Source organism: Sarcophilus harrisii, chromosome 3 (assembly GCF_902635505.1).
Source record: "Sarcophilus harrisii chromosome 3, mSarHar1.11, whole genome shotgun sequence".
Lineage (NCBI taxonomy): Eukaryota > Metazoa > Chordata > Mammalia > Dasyuromorphia > Dasyuridae > Sarcophilus > Sarcophilus harrisii.
In genome coordinates, this window is record NC_045428.1 from 89,688,088 (window position 1) to 89,709,963 (window position 21,876).

The following is a 21,876-nucleotide window of genomic DNA, read 5'->3' on the forward strand; positions in this document are numbered from 1 at the left end:
AGTCTTGTCATTTCTACCTTTGTAACATCTCTCACATAAATATATCCCCTTGTTTTCTATGACACTGCTACCAGCCTTGGAAGGCTCTCATCACCTCATACCCGTCTCAAGTTCTCTCTCTACTCCAATTAGCTATCAAATTGATCTTCCTAAAATATGTCTGAGTATATTATTCCCATTCAAGCAACTTGGGCAACTCCCTCTTACCTCCAAGATCAAATATAAAATCCTCTGTTTGGCTTAGAAGTAATTTGGTCCCTTCCCATGTTTCCAATCTTCTTACACCTTTTGCCTTGATCCTTTGCTTCCCTCCAAGTGTTATGCAATTCAGTAACACTTGCTTTCATGCTTTCATCAGTACATATAATACTTTATTTCCCAACTGGGTATTTTCACTGGCTGTCCTCCATCCCTAAAACTCTCTGCTTCATCTCTGTCTCCTTCCTTCTTTTAAGATCCATCTTCTGTCAGAAGCTTCCTGATCTCTCCCTAATTCTAGTTCTTTCCTTTGTTGATTATTTCCAGTTAATCTTGGATATCTCTTATTTGTACATTTCTATTTGCATGTTGTCTCACCCATTAGACTGAGCTCCTTCAAAGCAGAAACTGTCTTTTGCCTTTCTTTATACCTCTAGCAATTAGCATAGTGAATCCTTAATAAGTGCTAATTGAGTGAATAACTGATTTTTATTTCCAGCTGTTTAGCATAATTCTTGGCACATAATAAGGCCATAATAAATACTTATTTATCCATTCCCAGATTAAGTGATTTGCCTAAGGTAACAGGCATAAAAAGTGGAAGAGGAAGAATTCAAACTGAATTTCTCTCACTCCAAATCCAGTTATCTATTCCCTGCCAAGCTACCTCCTTTGTTGCCTCTATATGTATTATATCACTATTGTTGTTGTTGATACTAGAAGAGGATGAAAATCATACTGTCTTGGAGTCAGTCTACAGTTTGTCCAGCTGTGGTTGATAAGATTGATCCGAGTCCAGAAAAGTCTTTCACAGGTTGGTTACAAATAGCCCTTAAATGGCACTTTTAGATTTCCAAAGCACTTTTCACCATGAGAATCTTGCAAGGTAAGTAGTGCAGATATTATTATTATCATCATCACTCTATCACAGATTAGTAAATAAAACTCAGAAAAGTGAAATAACTTGTTGATAATAATACAACTATCATGATTATCCAGTTAGATCATTTGGGTATAAACCCAATACTTTTATCATGAGGTCATTTTGCCCCTTTACAAATAGGCATGTACTAGGAAAGAGGATATTTTGGTTAATTATCAATGCCACTACTAATTCAGTTCATATTTCTCTAACCCTTTATACTTTACAAAGTGTTTTCCTCATAATAATCTGTTGCAGTACATATGTGGTACAAGTGTGATTTCTCCTTTTTCCAAGTGAGGAAGATGAGTTTCAAGGAGATTATTCTTTGCTCAAGATCACATGTTAAATGATAGAATCAAGATTTTATTCCAGATCTTCTGATTCTGAAATTCAATAGGTTTCCTACTACATCAAGCTCTAAGTGACTCCACTCACCTTATATAAATAAAATGATTTTCAAAGAATTTAATATGTGAAATATAACCTGCAATTCAATGGAAAAATAATTTAATATTTTTAATTATTTTGAAGACACTTCAAGATCTTTCATTGCCTGATTTGGTGATTAAGAATGTTAATTATCACTGTATTTAAGAAACATGGAAATGTCAGGTAATTGAGAAATTTTTAATGATGGATTGCATGTCAGGTAACAGGGTTAATTTTTCATTTGAATTTCCATACGAAGAGAGTCATGGTATACCTTATCTTGTTCTGTTTCCTAGATGAAGAAAAGTTCATCATTTAAAAACAATGAGAGAAAGATTAAAGATATTTGTCTTCTGAAATTAAATCCTGAATCAATGTGGAAAGCTTCTCTGGATTGATATATTGACAGTATCATCTATCTTTCCTACTGAATATTACATATATATATATGTATATATATATATATATATATATATATATATATATATATATATAAATATATATCTATGTATATATGTATAATTGTATCTTTATTATTTGGAATATAATATCTATATTTCTATCATTAAATTGAGCCTCTAAAGCCTATTGATTCTATTTCTACATTATACCTGTCACCTTAGAATTGCAACTGTTACTACTCTAGTATTGTAAGAGCTTCCTCTAACAAATCTCATCTTCAGTTTCTCCTGTCCGATGCATTCTATATACTACTTTCAGGTTGATATTAATATGTAGAATTCTTGTTTGAAAGTCTTTCCTGCTTCCCCATTTTTCAATGAATGCAAAAATCCACATTTAAATATGGATATTACAGGATCTCCGTAGTATCCAACCTACCTTTCTAGTCTTTTTTTTTAAGTCCTATTCTCTGTTGTATACTTTATGTTCCAGCCAAACTCAATTATTCATTATTACCAGAGCAAGCCCAAGGATTCCCCTCTTATTTACCTCTGTTCATATTATTTGATATACTTGCTATATGCTTTCCTCCACCTCTATTTGCCTAACATCCTATCTGTTGTTTCAAGATCCAATTCAAAGCACCAATCTGCATGAAATCCTCTCTATTCAGGTGTGATTGGTATTTCTCTCTGTGTCTGTCTGTTTCTCTTTCTTTCTCTCTGTTTCTCTGTCTCTATTCCATTATAGCATGTTGTGCTCTTACATCATCCTCTTATATAACTTACATATAGTTGGTAGTTAATAAATATATATTAAATTGTATTGAATGATTCATATTCTAGTTTGGTTATATATTCATTTATTGTACATGTCTTTTTATCCATACCAGATACAAGTTCTATGTCTTATTTATCTGGCTGCCCTATATCATCATTCAAAATACATTATATATCCTAGGGTCCTAATACATCTTTGTTAAAAGAATGAATGATTGAATGGTTGAGTTTTACTATGATTTTAACAGTTATTTTTTTAATCATATGACAACATGTAGACACGTCAGCTATTGTTATCTTTGTTTATCAGATGAAAAACCTGAACTTTCCAGAGGGTTGGAGAGTAGCTCCAGATTACTTGGAGTTAAGTGAATTATATAGGACTAGAATGCAGATTTCCTTTTAGTGCAATGATTCATTACTTTTATGACTGCTGCTTATTTTGTTGATTGTTCATGGTGACTTTTATATAGGTGTCTGCTTTGTTTCTTCTATGCAACATGGTACATAGTTTTCACCATCTTTTGCTGAAAAATGTGAAATGTGAGAATACAAACTAGTTTCAAGTATAAGCTCATGAGGGTACAAGTTGTGTTATTTTCTGTTTAGTTCTCTAGTACTTAGCACAGTACATTGCCCATTCTGGAATGGAAATGAATTAAAAACCAAAGGCATTTTAATTATGAAGGCAAACCTATGAGAAAAATCATATTTGCATTTCCAAATCAAACATCAATGGTTTTTAGCCTCTCTATTTGCCACCATACACGTGGGTGAGTAACAGATGGCTATATTTGTATTCCATACCTAGTTTTTGATATTTTTAGTCACCTTTTATAAATTAGATTGACAATTCTCATTAGGAGAAGTTATTTTTATTTTGTTTCTTTGTTCCTGGGCTGTTATGGGTACCACTATCCTTATAGATGCTAAATCCCCAGAGGGTAGGGATTATGCCAGTTTTGTTTGTATCCTCTACAATGCTTAGTAGAATACCTTGTGCATTATAGGCATATCATCTTTATTTGTTCAGGCAGAATTAGTTAAACAGGCAAAATGCAGTCTCTTGAAAGTGACACAGTGAGCTTGGAAAATTGGTGTATTTGCCTTCCACCAAAGATGTGTTAGACATAGTTCCCAGTGTTTTCATTACAATATATGTGAGGGCTTTTACTGGGGTGTTGTCAGAGTTCTAACACATTTTTTTTTACCTGAGGCATATGTAGACATCTCAGTTCTTGCTATTTCTAACAATAGTACATAGCACAAAACCAGACCTCAGACCTGAAGTTCCTATTCTATAGGAAGGAGAGAGATATTTCAGAATACTTATCCTTGAGGCTGGAAACTGATGCTAGAAGGTCCACTGGAGAAGGGAGAAACAAAGTACAGCCAGGCCAATACATGGTTTGCTGTTTTTAATAATTATTCTTGCTACTCTGGTGGTAAAATTAATTTTTTCAGTGCCATATGGGGTAAATCCCCATCCTGGCTTCATATCTTTGCATCATATTATGGCTAAATTTTGACAGTTTCAACATTGTAAATTCTGAATAGAAGTAGCCTGACATTTCAAATTGTTCCTATTCAACAACTATGTTCCAGTGACTTCCTATTGTAATTCATGCATTGTATATTAAAAATTTTGACAAGAACCAAAAAAAATCCCTTGTGAAAATTTGATGCATTTATGCATTAAAAAAAAACAAAACTGTAAGTGTACTAATTACTTCAGAGATGAGATGTTAAGCAAATCCCCAGACAGGGAGTATAGTGCCTCTGAACGTGGGTGTTACCATGTCTAGCCAATGGAAAGGCAGGTATTTGCCTATGCACAATTACCCATGGTAATTGTGTCCCCCATGGAAAACAGGTTTTACACATTTTGGTGAAATAATTGCCCAAGACAGAGAAAGCATGTTAGTATTAGAATACTGGCCTGGAATAACTAGAGCAGGGAGTAGGTACCAAGCTGCTTCTGAAGCTATGGGACTCTCCTGCAAACATATTAGTTGCCAAACCCTGCCACAGGTGTATAATACATGAACAGGTGCCTAAAAATAAAGCAGGATTATGAGGCAATGCTTCTAGGTTTCAAAATGCACTAGTCCCAAAGCATGTATGTACATCTGTTCTGTTTCTGGTGTTTTACCTTTTTATTTTTTAATCTTTAAAAACAAACTTTATGGTTATTAGAGTAAATGTGTCTGGATATTGGACACTGATTGAAAACATTGAATTTTGAAAGATTTGTGTCTTCCCCAGTTGCTATGACTATTATAATGTAGGAATGCAAAAGTTATTTATTCATCAATTAGGAGATGACACTATTCAAAAATGAAACATTTGTGATTGGTTTAGAAATATATGGCCAACTGCTTACTCTTGTATTAGATTTGCAATGCTAAAGAAATCTTCAGAAATGCAAATGCATTTAATTTCATTATTACTATCATATCTTGAGCATCCTAAAGAAAGCAGTCAATAACTTGTTCTCAGAGGATTTCAATTTGAGGATTTTTTTTCTCTCTCTTTGACTTTTAATTCCTTTCTCAAAAAAATAAAAATAAAAACAAAACAAGACACAGTTCACAGTGATTGTCCTTTACCTCAGTGGAGATTTGTTGACTTTTGTACCTTCTAAAATCCCTCCAAATTTTTCAGCAGGATGGAGGGAAGTTATTGGGCGAGAAATAACCATACAAACCAAAAACCAATTAAATTTTATTTCCCAAACTTCTTTCTCATCTGTCTCCGGAGGCTTAAAGTGTCCAGCAACTTATTTTGCTAAAAGACTATTTACTTGCATGAATCCTTGCTTATATACAATACTTCAGTGGGAATATTGTACAGAACTTCTTTTGAACATACCCAAGAGCATTTTTCGAGGAATCCCTATTCAGCACCCTCTGAGACATGTCACACACAAGTTTGTATTTTGCCAACCATATTCATCAGCAACCTCAATTAGATCTTTTAGGTATCAGAAAAAAAGAAAAGAAAATGAGTTTGGGCTAATTAGTTCTCCACTAGGGGAAAAAAACACAAAAAGGCAGAAATGACAGTATTCTTTGCTTTTTGTCTCAGCTGGATGGGTTGATGGCCAAAGTTTTGACTGCAAAGTTTCTTTGATGTCTTGGATGCTTGGGTACCATGACAGTTTCCTTTATTCAAAGTAGCATTGGAGAAAGTCTCTGGGAAGGGTGAGAAGTGCTGAACTTGCCCGTCCATTGCACTTTAAAGGAAAATGGGAGTGGGAACCCATAGCATACATGTTTTCACAAAAGAATCATTTTTCTTTCAGCTAAGAACACATAATGAGATGCTTTAATTTTAATGAGTTTTAATCCGTCATTGTCCCTTTTTGCACATATGTTTTCCAAATCAGTGTTCCATTGTCTGTATATAATACTGGGATGCTTTTCACATATTTTTAAAGAGCTATTTTTTAAAGGACTTCTTTTGTTTTGAAAAATCCTCCTTTGTCCCCTCTCCCCTATGTATTAACTACTCAGAAAAACTCATGCTTGCAATTATCTCTAGGTTTATTCTTTGCCTTTAGCTACATATAGTACTTTAATCAGAAACCTCGGGGCCTTAAAATTATGCTTCCTTGGTGGGCTATATCTGTGTTGCAATTTGTATTTATTGTGCTGCCTTCAATTTATTAAGAGGCAGTTTTTTATTATGCCTGAAATCAGTAAGAAGAGATAGCATTGGATAACTTTTTTTCTGCTATTTTTAAAGCTCCTTAATATTTCAATGGAAGCTTTATTTATATTTTTGAGCTATAGCCCTTAGGGTAGTGGTGTAACTTACAAGATAGCAGCTATACAGTATTTTCCTTGCTTTTTTTTAACCTATAAGCCTTACAAAGAAATTATTTTGTTACATAAATATACACTGAACATAGAGTACATACCTATCTTATATACTTCTTTGAATTACCTGATACAGTTTATTGCATTTTCAAAAGCAGTGGAAGGAAGAATGATAATATAACCCAGGTTTCTCAAAGCACATGCACAATGTTTTATAATTATTATATCATTTGATTTTCACAACAAGGCTGGGAGACGAATGGATTTATTATCTCCATTTTACAGATAAGGTAACTGAGGCAAGCACAAAGCTAAGCATAACTCCGGTTACTCAGTGTTTTAGGGTGCATTTGAATTCAGATCTTCCTAACTGGAGGCCTCATGTCATATCTATTGTTCTACCTAGTCAAATAATTTCCTTCATAGTGATGCTGTTCTAGTGGCAGTGCAGAGAGCTGTGGGAATCTTTGGTCAGAGATGCAGGTCCAAAATGAAAAGAATTCATGAACCTGAAAAATTTGAATGGCAAAAAGGAAAGTTTATTCTGTTGGCACTGAGAAGCCAGCTTTGCTAGGAAGACTGACTTCCTCAGTGGCAAGATCCTAGCAGAGAAATAACAAGAGGCTTTCATTGAGAAGAAGGGCTCTTCACAGTGGGCAGGAGTCCTGGTAGGCAGCTGTGTCCAAGAGGAGAGGCCCCTTGGCAAAGCATACTTCTTCAGACTTCTGCAAAAATATGGAGTTTAGAACTGTGCTTTATAGAAGTCTGAGGCTAAAACTTCTAGTTGAAAAGAAAGCCCCCAGGCCTAGATACTTGTCTTGGAGTTTCAACCACTCAATATCAGGCCCATATCTCCAACTGAATGAAAATCACTTTGAAGGCTTCCTGAATGGGGTTTTGTCTACCCCAAAGGTCAAGGAGGGGGTAGTGATTTACCTTAGAAAGGCCCAGTCTGGAAAATATGCTTTCTCCTAGACTCTTTGGAGTCTGGGAGATCCTGAATCAAAGGGGACACAATTTCAGAATGATTATTTTACAGGTTAAAGGGGATACAGTTTCATTCCTGTCAATAGTATATATGTATGAAAAGCATAACATGAGAAACACAAAAATCTGCTTTCAGTCTAGGATTGTTCTTTATCAAAGGAATCCTTAAATGGTTAGAAAGACTCTAATTCTAGAGCTTCTAAAGGGTTAATAGGTTGAAATACAGTCCTAGATCTGAATGGATGGCAAGGGTCTTCCACTAACTGCTTAAAAATAGCCACAAGGGAACCCACAACAGATTCATGTGCTTAGAGGTCCACTAGGTCACTAGATGTAATGCATATTTCTCAGGGAAGTGTTACTGTAAAATAGCCAAGCTTGTCACACGGGCAAGTTTGTAGCACACAGTAGATTACCTCCATTGTTACAAAGTATTGTCACAGGGCAAGGCAAATGAAAATATTGTCAACTACAGGTGTTAGAGTTCAAAAGGATGTTAGCAATAGCCAATCTAACTATTTCATTGTACAGTAGAGGAAAATTTAACTCAGAGATATTGAGCCAAGTCAAGTCACATCTACTAGCATTAAGTCCTTACTATGTTATTCATTGTTCTAAGCACTGGAATACAAATCAGAAAGATAGCTCTTGTCCTCAAGGAACTTGCATTGTAAAGGTAGAAGACCACACACAAAAGGAAGGTAAAATGAAAAGCATTGTATGAGCCTAATAAGTCACTCAACCTTATTTCTTTCAGTTTCTTAACTTGTAAAATGAACTGGAGAAGAAAATCACAGTATCATATTCCAGTATCTTTGTCAAGAAAATTCCAACTGGAGCCACTGAGAGTCAGACACGACGGAAAAACAATAACAAAATGGAAAGGGGCAAATAATGCTGGCTTGAGCAAAATTTTAGAGAAAGTCTGAGAGAGAAAAGAGTCTGAGAGAGAAAGGTATAGTATACCCTATATAGGAATGAATTCATGGCAAGTCTGGGATTCCATCTTAAAACAGAAGTGTGAGAGGAAATAGACAATCAGAGGGAGAGGCTGCAGGAGCAGTGGATACTTCGAGTGTGCGAAGTCCAGAGTTTAAGTGAGCTTGCATGATGGAAAGGATTCTAGGGCCTTGTAGAGAAAGTCTGGAGGAGTCAGGAGTACAGCCTGGAGAGGAAAGAAGACATTACATTAGAACATAACAAGGTAAGAAATTTATCCATAGAAACATGTATGTATGTATAAATATATCCTTTCTAAACTATGACCTGTTTGGGGGAGGTGGATTGGAGGAGATGAAAGGGGAATGAAAAAGAATAAAATTTAAAAAAAGTATGCAGCAGAGAATAAAAGAACAATCAACAAGGAAGAAAAGGACACTTGAATATAATTTCTTCTACTAAAAAATATTTTTTCTTGAACTGGTAATTCACTGTTATAGATTTTGATCCTCTCTGATCTTCTGCTGGGCATGTGACAATGTTCCCATTTTATTTTGTTTTATTTTGTTTTATACTTCTTTTTGGCTTTTCTTTTTTTCTTGTGCTGTTTTTTTAAATAAAATATTTTTTAAAAAAAGATAAGTATGCTGAGATTACCATGTCTAGCTGACAGAGAAGCAGCATCTGGAGGATCAGTGATTAAATGAATGATTTCTTGAATCCCATGAATTCTCAGGGGAGTAAATCCTCACTTTTAGGACTGACCTTTGTTAAAATATTGGTGTAAATTAAGTTCGCATTTTTATCTGAGCTATACTGTCTCTTCTCTTGCCTTACCTTCCTTTCCCATGCATTTCCTGCCCTTTTTTCTCTTCTCCTTAAAACCATTAAAAAAAAAATCTTGTGTTATTGTGTCTCCCTCCCTCCTTTCCCCAACAAACTCTTATCTTAGGAAATTATTATACATAAGTCATTTATATAGTATGAAGGAAGGTAAGTTTGTGAGTTATTCCACCCAGAGATATTTACATTTTGAGTTTATCTGTAATTATGGAATTAAAGCCTATGATGCTTAATGGGGATTGTACAGAGAAGTTTTCCATATTTGTCATGTTGCTACCCATATGTAGAAGTCTGCCTTATTCATGTTTGGAATCAGCAGGCACCTATTTTACATATAAATAAAGTCATCTTGTACATATTGATAATATTCAGAAACAGATAGTATATATATTTAGTTCTTTTAAATCACTAAATGCCATGTCATAGGAGATGGAGACTTTACTTTGATATTAATAATAGCATAATTCAAATTCTGTCTCTGACACATATTGGTTGTGGGACTTCTCAATACTGTAGGCAATTCTCTGAGAGTGTAAATTGCCTAGAAAGTGCAAACCTGAATTTCTTGGAGGGAATTTCCTCATCCTGGAGTTCCCTAGGTGATAAAAGCACAAGTCTTATTCTTATTCCCTTCATATACAGAGGAATATGACTTCTGAGTACTAAGTGGAAACCTCCTCCCCCCTCAAAAGAAAGTTATTCAGATAAAAGCCAGGGTAATGATTACTGACAAATAGGAAGTATCAAAAGTGCTCTCTATAAACTTGTTTGAACCTTACAATAACCCTATTGTACTATTACTACTGTCCTCAATTTAGGAATGAGAAAGATATTTTCAGAGACTTGACCAGGTTATGTGACTTGCCTATGACCATAAAACTATTAAGTGTTAGCAAGATTTCAGCTAGAAACTGTTGGACTTGGAGCCCCCACTTTATCTATTGCTCCATGTTGCCTCTCCTGGGGAGTCTTTGACATATTCTAATTTCTTTGCTTGGTATTGACCTTTATTAGTATACTAGTCTACTTCCCTTTACAGCAAAATGGGAATTAGACCTTAAGCAGAGTTTCCCATTAATGAGGACAGACACCAATTTCCCAAAGAGAATACAGAGCAGGAAGGAAAATGTTTCCTGCATTCATTGTATGCAGATGAAAAACAAATTCACATAAGGGATGGCTACAATAAAAACCAGATTCTCATTTGTGCTTGTTCTTTCTTGTTTTGCACCTGCTCCTTCTCCCTGTGCAGAAACCCCATGACTTGCTGAAGGATTCTTCAGGGAAAAGAAGCAATATGAGAATTCAACTGTTGAAAAAGATCAAAATCTTAATGAGTCTTAGGAAAACTTATTTACAAGAGAAGAGATATCATATGTAGTTCTTGGGGCCCAAGTAAAGACCTGAGAAAGTGAGAAAGAGACTGCAGTTGCTCAAAACAAAAAAACAAAAAAAACTAATAATGGCAGGAAGAGTGAGGGGAAGGGCTGGAGGAAACCCCATTTTCCTAAAAGACAGATCAGAAATGCTTATAATTATATAAATTGACCTATCAGGGGGTTTACCTGTTCCTGAAAATTCTTCTAGCCAGACTAATGGCTTTAAAAGAAAATAAGATTTAGGCACATATATGACTCCTTTAACACAAGATATACCTCCTCTCAACACTACTTCCTTCTGACACACTTTCATTCCCTTTGACATCCTCACTTGGCCTAGAAGTCCCAGAATTGCTCTCATTCTCATTCAAGGCTAGATGTAAGCATTTTGTGTGCTTTGAGCCCTAGAATTACTTGGAACAAGAAACAATATTGTGTCCTGTGGCATTAGAGGGATGGACCTAGAGTTGGATTACTTTGATTACAACGCTTGTCTCAGACAATTATGAGCTGAGTGACTAGCATCAAAAAATCTCTTCTGCTAGAAAGAGAGGAATAAAAAGAATCCTTACCCTACATGGTTGATGCAAAAACCAAATGGGACAGAGTGTATAAGGTGGTTTAAAATCTCATCTCCCCATTAACATGAATTTTATTATCCTTAAAATCCACTGCTACTGAATGGATAGACAAAGATATGATTGTATCCTGGTTTGGAGGTTTACTATCTAACTGGTTAGGCATTTAATTGTTATAGAGAGTAGAGGTTGATCCTGAAGCCAAAGAGCTTGGATCAAATGCTGCCTCAGACATTAATAGTATGAATCTGGACCCTCCCAGCCTCAGTTTCCTCATTTCTAAAATGGGAATGACAATAATAGCACTCAGCTCATAGTCTTGTTGTATGGATCAAAGGAGATTAGTTGTGAAGCAGTTTACAAACCTCAAAGTGCTTTATAAATGTTAGATGTTGTTATTAACTAACTTTGTAATGGCTCCATAGTACTATTAAGATTCCTTCATTGGCCTTTAAAGTTTTTTTTTTACAGTTCCTTCCCACTTTCCCAATCTTCTTATACTTTGCTCCTCTTCATATGAATGAATAATGAATGAATCACTATATGATTCAGCAATACCAGCCTTCTTGATATTTTCAATATACTCCAATTCATCTCCTAACTTTCTTTCCACTGTTTATCTAGTATGCCTCATATACTTTTCCTGCTCACCTCAGATTTAGTCCTCCTTCAAGATTCAGTTCAATCTTGACCACCTACAAGAAGCCTTTTCTGGACCACCCCACAGCTAGTGCCTTCTCTCTGAGATTATATTCTATATTCTAACTATTATACATACTTATTTGTTTGCATGTTGTCTTTACCATTAGAATGAACATTTCTTGAAGGTAGGACCTGTTTTGCCTTTTGAACTCCAGTACTTAGTATGGGCTGACACATGGTATGGGATTAATAAATTCTTGTTGGTTAGCAGTCTTTCTGAGTTTATGCATATATGTCTATAGATATAAATTTATGCATTTACATAAATATAAACATATATATATATATTTGTGTATTTATATATGTGTTTATACATGCATTTGTTTTTTAAATATTAATGATGTGATCAGAGCTGTTGATCATTAGGCAGTTTGTCCTAGTAAGTTTGAATTGAGAGGGGAGGGTCAGTGATTGAAGGCAATGGGTTATTGTAAAAAGCCAGATAAGAAGCAATGAAGTGCTGAATCAGTGTAGTAGCAATGGAAAGGGAAAATATAGGACAGATAGGAGAAACATTCAGAAGTGGAACTGACAAGACTTAAAAACTAATTGGATATAGAACATTGAGGCAGAAAGAGGAGTTGAAGGTAACTCCAAGTTTCTAGCCTGGGTAACTGATAAGATGGGAATTCCTTTTTATTTATTTATTTATTTTTATTTAATAGCCTTTTATTTACAGGTTATATGTATGGGTAACTTTATAGCATTGACAATTGCCAAACCTCTTGTTCCAATTTTTCCCCTCTTACCTCCCCCCCCCCTCCCCCAGATGGCAGGATGACCAGTAGATGTTAAAAATATTAAAATATAAATTAGATATACAATAAGTATTCATGACCAAACTGTTATTTTGCTGTACAAAAAGAATGAGACTCTGAAAATATTGTACAATTAGCCTGTGAAGGAAATAAAAAATGCAGGTGGGCAAAAATATAGGGATTGGGAATTCAATGTAATGGTTCTTAGTCATCTCCCAGAGTTCTTTCGCTGGGCGTAGCTGGTTCAGTTCATTACTGCTCCATTGGAAATGATTTGATTGATCTCATTGCTGAGGATGGCTAGGTCCATCAGAACTGGTAAGATGGGAATTCCTTAAACTCAAATAGGAAGAAGAAAGAGTTAGTTTGGGAGTTGATAGGGAGGTGATGACATTGAAATTATGTGATTTTTAATGATGCCAACTGGTTTTCTATTGTATTTATGAAGAAAAGAAATTGACTATATAAAGATCATACTATGTGGAGTTAATTATATAGACCTCTCTGTGAAGAGAGATAAAGCATATTCAGGTCTGCAGTCCCCATTTGGGTTCAAGATCAAGGGTGGAAAAGGAATGGAAATAAGCATTGTTTCATATTGATCCATAGTTCTACACTGTTAACCTATAATATCAAGTTCATCTAATATCATGGGAAAAATAATTTGTCTTTTGGGGATGACCAAGGGATTCTATATAATAACTAGGTATAAGCATGGATGCCCAGAAGAACCTATAACTATGTTGAAGAGAGGCTGTTTTAACAAATGTTTCCAGGAGACATGCTTTTTATGGCATTTTATATAAAGAGAAATTTGAGTTGTTATCAAAATTTATTTTAAACATTTCTAATTTCATCATAGTTCATAACTTCTCTAGGAAGCCTATGGGCAAAGTGCTGAATTTAGATTCAGAGCACCTGAATTTGAATTCTATCCCTGCTATTTGATAACTAATTACATGATCTTTGGGCAAGTCACAACTTTTTGGGGAGTCATGGGCAAAATAAGAAAATTTTAAGAGAGTTCTTCCAGCTTTCAATCGGTGGCTCTATAAGATTTAATGGATAGTTTTAATAAGCCACTGTGGCTGAAAAGTTCATCAATTTATAGCCAAGCTTTTGATGTCTTTGGTCATTGGATAATAGGTATTCATTCATTCAGTCTCCAGATTCATATTCAACATCTTTTCAGATTGGCAGAACTAGCCAGAGCCTGTGTTTGACAATTTCTGCTCTTAAGAACTCAGTACCATGTCATCGTAAGGTATCAGTGGAGGCAGATCAATAGATAATAAAACCAAAAACCTAATATAAAATAATGAAATGCAATAAAGCAGAAACGAGCAACACAACAAAGACAAATAATTTACTGAGAATGAAAGGAGTCAACTTCTCTTTTCTTAGGTGTTAAATTGGACAAACAATTTAGGCAAACATGCAGAATATGGATGATTTTGGAGATGATTGTTAGGGGTGAAAGGTTCCATTTTTAGAAAACAATTATACCCGGAAGAGCCCTTCATTGGTGAGTTACAAATGAGCATTTAGGGGGGATTTAAATGAAGTGGTCTAGGAAATGAGATTCTGTTGGAGAAATAATGAGCTTTGAATGAAAAAATTGAGAAAGCAAAAGGAAAGCAAAATAATGGTTTAGTTACCGCCCATAGCAAAAAGCTCAAGACAGTAGAATGAAATAAGAGAAGACACCTCTTATCAAAGAAATATTGGAGTATACATTGTAAAGGTGAACCCAAGAAATGTTTGTGTACTGGAATGGCATTTTAAGAGGTCAGGATAGAGAAAATGGGGGAAAGTATATAGAGTTCAGATGAATGGTTATGAAGAAATTTACTGGTAGAAATAAAACCTTAAACTGCCTGCTTAATGTCAATCTAGTTTACTGTTTTTTGTAATGTAAACTAAAGATGACAAATTCCAAACAGATGGCAAGAAACAAGTTTTATAGGGAGCAAATCATAAATGCATGTGAAATGGACATCCTGCAGGGATGGTGCTCAGATTCACTTCCAGGGGAGTTCACAATTCTCATCAGTGATTTACGAGTGACAGTCACAGGCAGAAAGCACAAGCTAACAAAGTTTCCTCCTGTTCCTCACAACTAAAGCATTGCCTCAGTCTGTTAGCTTGTTTGTCATGATTTGCTGATTATGTTTGAGGGAAAACACAACAGTCATACTGATAGGAATGCTGTGGCAAAGACTTAAGAAACAGATGTATGGTAACAGTCTAGTGGAAAATCTTTTTCCTCTCTCTTGATTTTTTTTAATACTTTGCTAGGTAATTATGGGTTTTGGATCTCTCTGTGTGTGTGAATATACAATTTCTGCTTACCAGTTGGTCTCAAATTGGCATTTGGGTGTCATTTTAGTAGGAAGCTGGATTTCATTTTCCACCATTCTCATTAAAACTTCATAGAGTGCCATTATGGATACTGATAAATTTAGGCTTATTTTTTGAAGGAGTGACCATTTTCCTTATGTTTTGTTTTTCTTCTTGTGTTGATATTCTTGGAAGAATTTTGTGCTTTCACTAAATCTTACTTTATTTGTATATAGATCTTCTTTAAATAAGCTCATTTAGCTATTCTTCCCAGCTGGATACTTTGGCATTGTCTTTGACTCTATACCTTCCCCTTCTGAATGTGATCTGTTAGTATCTTATCTCAGTAGAGATACGTGTCTGTAGATCTCATTGCCTTGTCTTTATTTCCATCCCCACTGCTACCATTCAGATTTGAGTGTCTACATTCATGTCTAGACAAATGCATCAGACTCCTAATTGATATGTTTGCATCTAGTTTCTTGCTCTTCCAATTCAAATTGTATCATACTACCAGACTACATTTTTTTTTCTAAATTTCTTACATCAGAGCAATTACCTTTCAAGAATTAATACTGGCACCTGATTGCCAAAGCCTTCCAGGATTCTTGTATTTTATTCCATTCTATGTTGTCATTTTTAGGAACATTGGCCTCTTCAAGCACAACACCTCCTCTCTCATCTCTGCAGTTTTGTATTGGCTGTACCCTATTCCTGAAATGCTCTGCTTCTTAGTTTTCCTGGATTTCTTCAAGATTCAACTCAAATCTCATTTTTGGTAGAAGATCTTTCCTGGTCCATTGAGTAATTTCTTCTTATTCCAAATTTCCTTCCTTCTATTCTATTTAATTTTTGTATGTACTTAGTTGCTCACATGTTGTCTGCCCCATAATAATATGAGCTTCTTGATGGTAGGGATTTTTTTCCCCTTTTATTTGTATCCCTAACATTTAGTAGAGTGCTTGTTACATAGTAATCACTTAAATAAATGCTTATCAATTGAACAACTGTAAGACCTACTTGATTGGTTTTCAAATCATTCCATAATCTCATCCTTCCATACCTAGTCAAACATTTCTCACCATCACCCAGTGTATTCTCTGACTTTTATTCCATTCAAATATTTTTTCTTATTGGTCCTGGATGTATTATATTTGTTGCTGTCTCTATTTTTTTGTTTGTTTGTTTCCACTTTTGTTGGTTAATCATTTCATTTGTATATAATTCTTCCTGACTCCATTTGGGATTTTTTTTGGCAATGATATTGGAGGGGTTTGCCATTTTCTTATGCAGTGCATTTTACAGATGAGGAACCTGAAGCTGACAGGTTAAATGATTTGCAGAGATCCATGTACCTAGTAAATTTCTGAGATCAGATTTGAACTCAAGAATATGAGTTTTCCTGTCTCCAGACCTGGTGCTCTAGCTACTGTACCAATTAAATGTACCGTTTTTATTATCCTTTTAGGTAATATCTAGGTCAGAATCATGAAATTTCCACCCAATTTACTTTTAAATTTTATAACATAATTCTTTATTATCTTAGCTCCATTGCCATTCCATATATATATATGTTTGTATATATTGTCTTCTCCATTAATTTCTTTGAGAGCAGTGATTTTTTTTGGCTTTTTTTTATATCCTCAGTACTTACCACAGTTCCTGGGGCATAGTAAGAGCTTAATAAGAATTTATTCATTTATATTAAAACATCACATTATACTGTTTAAAACCATAACATCATATTTCAAAATAAGTGAAGCAGCATGGTATAGGATATGATGTTGGGTGCAAAAAAATGGGAAAACCTGCTTTTGACATGTACCAGTTGTGTTATCTCTAGCAAGTCACAAAACACAGTTGAACCTCAACATCCTTATGTGTAAATTGAGTAAAGACATTTGTAGACTATGGGCCATGTATGTTAGATTACCCTGGGGAAACATTCTCACTGGCCCTCTTTTTTCTCTTCCTGGAAAGGGCCAATGAGAATAATCCCCATGGACTATTATGGCACCAGATTATTCAGGTCAATTGTTTTTTATTTCAATATGGTTCTGAGGGGAAAAGCCAATGGAAATATTCCCCTAGGATGCACCTGCACAAGAGGGTCCTATATATATATATATATATATATATATATATATATATATATATATATATAAATAGATAATAATGCCTCCAGTATTTACTTCATAGGGCTGTAGTGAAGAACAAGTTACATAATGTTTATAAAGTTGTTTGGTCACTCTAAAGCACTATCTAAGTATCAGACAACAAGCACAGAATCTGATCAGGAACAAGAGGAAAGAGGAGAAAAGAATAGGTACGAGGTGGCCATTAAATTGGTAGTCAAAGGCAACACTTGATTTGGATTAGGGTATTAGCAAGGATATGCTAATTATATGCTGTGCTCTCTTGGGTATGAAGTGTTAGATATTCATAAAATCTGAATGAATGAAATACACCAGGCATGCAAGCATGCATATATGCATGCAGCCCAAAATTTGAACTAGTTCTTGAAAGATTAAGGAAGAAAAAAATAACTAATATTTATAAAGTTTTATAGTTTGCATAGTACTTTACAGCTGAGATTCAGTTGAGCCTTATAACTATTATCTTTATTTAAAAGATGAAGGATCTAAGGCTTCAAGGGGTTAAGGACTTTTATTTGGGGGTCAAATAATTTGTGTATGTCACAGATGAAATTGGTCTCCTGCCTTCAGGTGCATCATACAGTTCTCTATTTTGTAATATTTCATCAAGGAGTAGAAGAAATGGGGCATGTTGCTGGAATGAGCAAAGACATGAAATTCATATAGTAAAGAACTGAATAATGTTTAGAAGTATCATGGGCTGAGCAAGAAGAATGTGACATAAGACTAGAAGAATAGGTGGAACAAATATTTAGAGCCCAGCTTTTTATGTTGTGGTTTATGACCACAGGATCTCATAATTGAATGTGGAGGTCACAAAATTATGATTTCTAATAGTAAATCTTTAATTTGTGTACTTCTTATATATCTGCATATCCAAAGTCATGTAAAAATTTCTCAGGTGGAAAAAGTTATGATTTAAGGACCTTATTGGTAAATCTAAAGTTTCCATAGAAGCCTTTAGGAGCAGAGGCTTGACAGAGTGGCAGGGACTTTGATCTGGAAATTTAAAGAACTGAGAACCTCAATTTAAGGTAGAATGCAATTTGGCAATGAATAATCATGAACAAACATTGCCTAAATGTCTCTATTTTAAACACCAGGGATATGGAGAAAAAAAAAAAAACTTGTCAAAAGACATTCTAATTGGGAGAACACACATACACATACACACATACACAAATGCATACTTGTATATAATTACATATGAGACAAGGAAATATCCAATATAAAGGCAATAGTCTGGGAGATAGAATTCATAAGAAGAACGCAAGCAGTTTAATATGTTAAAAGTTGCAGGATGATTCAAATGGAATAATGACTTGAAAGATAGGACTAGATCAGACTGTGAAGTTTTTTAAATGAGAAAAAAACAAAGGAATGTACATTTGATCCTAATGATAATAAGGGGCCATTGGAGTTTATTACTTGGAGAATGGAGAACATGTATATGTGAGAAATATGAAGAAGAAAATGACAAGATTTAACAACTAATTAGAAGATAGACTGTAGTGATGAGAGTTTTAATGGATAAAAAATATTTATATGCATTTATAGACAGTAAGGAAAGAAAAAACAGATAGTGAGAAAGTTAAAATTAGGGAGAGTGATAGTGGGAACAATCTGATGGAGAAACTTGGAGGGAATGGTATTTGGGATACATATTCGTTAGCTTTGGCAAGAAGAAGGACCACTTTTCCTCAGAGATAAAGTAAAGGTGTTTGTAGAAGACAATGTCAAATGGATGGAAGGAGAGGAGAAAGAAATGGAAGACAACTTGGTGAATTTTGGTGAAATATGAGAACATGTCTTCATATGTGAAAGTAGAGACTTGTAAAGAGAAGTTTGAAGTAGCCCCTGTGGCAAATGGTATAAAGAATCAAGGAATAGGAATAGAATTTCCTTGGTTCAATAAGAATCCTAATTACATTAGATACTATAAATTTATAGCAGATATAGTTAGCCCAATTTTGTAATTTCCTTTAGTTCTATTCAGCAACATCTGAATAGGAATGAAGGAGGTGGATTATGGAATAATTCAGGAATAGGGCTTGGCCAGAAAATCATCAGTTGGTGAGCATCCTAGGGAACAGTTTGTTACAGAATAGAGGATAGTGTAGAGTTAAATTATTTCAGCAGGAAGTAGAGATTGTTAAAGAAGAAGGAATAGTTAGGACTCAGATGATGTTGTAAAATATTATTAAGGAACAGAGATTTTGGTGAAGATGAGGAGACTTAGGAGGGGAGAGGCATAGATAGAGATAGAAAGATAAAATATTTTGATTTGATAATTTCAGAGTTCATGAATATAAAAGAGGAACACTCGTAGGTGATGGCAAGATCAAAGATTCTCTTTTTATATCTATGCTAGATCACAGAGGCTGAATAGATTGAAGAACTGGGAAATTACAGTGTTTGAGGGAGTATCAACACTTAGATATAAGCAAAGGAGCAGTCAGTACTGAAAAGGGTAGCTACAGATACAGGGGAACTGGTCATTAGTGAATGCCAAAAGATAAGAGTAGAAATAGTGTAGTTTGAAAAGTAATTTTGTTAACTATGGAACTGGCAGTCTGAAGGATACAGTGGAAAAGTAAGACAGATCTAGAGTGGGGAATTGCAAGAATAGAATTGAAGTCGCTGGAATGAGGGAGTTGACAGCTGAATTTGGGGAACAGATTTATTCATTTGTAATCAGGGACTTAATTTCATTGGGATAGGGAAAGTAATGGGATGTAGAATTATATGAAGCACTTGATAATGAGTCAGCCCAGTGTAGCTGAGGCACACTGATGAAGGCAGCTGATTAGCAAGTTCAAGATGACACTCAAAATTTTATCCCAGCCCTCAGTTGGTATCCCTGCCATGTTGCTGTATCCTACTAAGAATCTGGAAGTTCATTTCATGAGACACAAGTAGATTGTGTGTTGTTAGGTAGAAAGATTCAGTGTTAAATCTTGTATCTCCTCCAGTGTTTAGGAGAGTGTTCTAAACTTGGTAGGTACTTAATAAATGTTTGTATAATTGAATTCTTTGCTTTTAATCAATAAACATTTATTATGTTTCCACTGTGTGCCAGACACTATGCTAATCATTGGAGTACAAAAAGAGACAAAAAAGTAGTCCCTGACTTTAAGAAGCTTAAACCATGTCGTGCCAGGAGCTTTACAAATAGCATCTCATTTGATTCTCTGAACAATCTTAGCAGGTAGTTACTATTGTTATCCCCATTTTATACATTTTATAGTGGAAGAGACTGAGGTACACAGAAAGTGACTTTCTCAGAGTCACATAGCTAGTAAATATCTGAGGTTGTATTTGAATTCAGATCTTCCAAGATCCAGGCTCAGCATCCTCTCTTTACTGAGCCAACTATCTTTTTTAGGGTCTCTCTCTCTCTCTCTCTCTCTCTCTCTCTCTCTCTCTCTCTCTGTATGTGTAGCAGAGTATCATGGATACAAGTACAGATATTTTCCTTACCAAATACTTTATTCATATCTATTCAGTTATAAGTGACTACCATCCAATTATAATTCCCCTTTTATAGTGTTCTGAAATGGTTAAATAGCCTAAGGAATACTGCTAATTTATAGTGAGCTATACTCTGATTAGTTATTAAGTGAAGAATCTTTCCTGTATGATCTTCCAGAAATGAGAAAATTAGTTATGTGTGAGCATAATCCATTCATTATTTTACGTGCTTGAAGACCTCCAGGGAGTGTCACAAGCCCATAGCACAGCCCCAGAGTTTTAGATTTTGCATTTGATTCTTTTCATTTGCTGAAAGATGAGTAAAATTAGTTGGTCCCCTATTGACTATGCATCTGAAGCAGCTCATGTGTGTTGTTTATTTCCCCAGAGAATAAAGATTCTATAATATTCTGCTTTTAGTCACCTCATGCTTCCTTTCTTCTTTAAGATTTGCACATATGAGTAAATTAGATCAACCACAGGAGTTAGTAGGAACACACGTTTGGAAGGACAAATATAATCCAATACCTTTTTAGGCTCCTTCTTCAAAATATGGCATTTCTTCTATATTATCTACTGATTATTTTAATGATATAAATGCTTTTTATAAAACATGTTTAATTATCAAAAAGCATTGGATTGCAAATAAATTTCTTTGAGAATAATGTAGAATTGTTTTCCTTCTTTTTCCTATCAACTTTTTTTTAATCCATTTATCACAAGCTCTAGAAGAATAATCTTAATGTATAGACCAGCCAAATCATATTACTCCTATTATGAAAACGGTTTTGTTGCTTCCTTCCTAATGCATGCTGAGTAAAAGAAATCATATAATCATACATCTAGACTTGAATGGGACTTAATAGGTCACTTAAGCCAACCCCCTTAATTCATAGAGGTTGCACCTGAACTTCATAGACCTTAAGTGACTTGCTCAAAGTCATACAAGTTAATAAGAGGAAGAACTTATATTTTAACTTGGGTCCAGTGACATTAAAGTCAGCAATCCAAGTTTAATTTTGTATGCCACTCTTTCTATGATGCCATTTTATCTCTCATACTTATTCTTTAAAATGCAGTTTAAAGCCTTCTATAATCTATTCAGAAAGACACACATACAGAGAAAAAGAGAGAGAGGAAGGGATAGAGGGAAAGGAAGAGGGAGAAAG